We start from the raw sequence: 1286 nt of genomic DNA, 5'->3' as shown, positions 1-1286 counted from the left end.
ATACTGCTAGAGAAAAACTACTCAACCACAAATGAAGCCAGTAGGATTGGGGGAAAAAAAAATCCAGAAAACAACCAGAAAAAAAAAAAATAGCAAGATGGCAGTAACAAGTCCCTTTGTATCAATAATAACCCTAAATGCAAACAAATAAAATGCCCCAAGTAAAAGACATAGAGTGGCTGAGTGGATTACAAAACAAGGACCAACAATATGCTGCCTACAAGGCTTTACTTCACCTATAACGACACACACCATCTAAAAAGTGAAGAGATGGAAACACATAATTCATGCAAATGGAAGTCAAAAAAGAGCAGGAATACTTATACCTATATTAGATAAAATAGTCTTGAATCCAAGGAATGTGCAAAAAAGATAAGGAAGGTCATTATATAATGATAAAAGGATCAATTCAACAAGAGGACATAATAATTCTAAATATATACACAACCAACTCTGGAGCACCCAGTTATATAAAGCAGCTATTATGGGACCTAACTGGAGAGATAGACTCCAACACAATAATATCTGGGCACTTTAATGACCCACTTTCCAAAAAGGAGAGATAATCCAGACAGAAAATTAACCAGGAAACATCAGAATTAGTCTGTACTATAGGCCAAATTGACCTAGCGGACATCCATAGAATGTTTTATCCAACTGCAGAATACACATTCTTCTCAACAGCACATGGAACCGAACCATCTCTAGAATAGACCACATGTAGGACACAAAACAAGTCTCAACAAATTTTAAAAAATTGAAGTCATATCAACTACCTTGTCTAAACACAATGGAATAGAACTAGAAATCAACAACAAAAGGGACACTAGAAAAAGTACAAACACATGAAAATTAAACAATGTGCTCCTAAACAATGAATGGGTCAAAAAAGAAATGCAAAAGAAAATTAAAAAATTCCTGGAGACAGACAAATGAAAAAGAAAATAGAACATATCAGAACCTACAGGATATGGCGAATGCAACTGTAAAAGGTAAGTTTATGACCCAGCAATCCCACTACTGGGAATGTATCCCAAGGAATGGAGGTCATCATGTTGAAGGGATACCTGCACCCTCATGTTCATTTCAGTTCTATTTACAAGAGCCAAAATATGGAACCAAATGAAATATCCATCAGTGGATGACTGGATAAAGAAAATGTGGTGTAATACACAATGGAATGCTACCCAGCCATAAAAAAGAATGAAATTCTGCCATTTGCAGCAACATGGATGAGCCTGGAGAAGAAAGAAGGAAGCAAAGAAGGAAAGAAAGAAGGAAAAGAC

This window comes from Galeopterus variegatus, unplaced genomic scaffold (genome assembly GCF_000696425.1).
Source record: "Galeopterus variegatus unplaced genomic scaffold, G_variegatus-3.0.2 Scaffold443, whole genome shotgun sequence".
Taxonomy (NCBI): domain Eukaryota; kingdom Metazoa; phylum Chordata; class Mammalia; order Dermoptera; family Cynocephalidae; genus Galeopterus; species Galeopterus variegatus.
The sequence above is the reverse complement of the archived record's forward strand: the minus strand, read 5'-3'. Positions refer to the sequence as shown.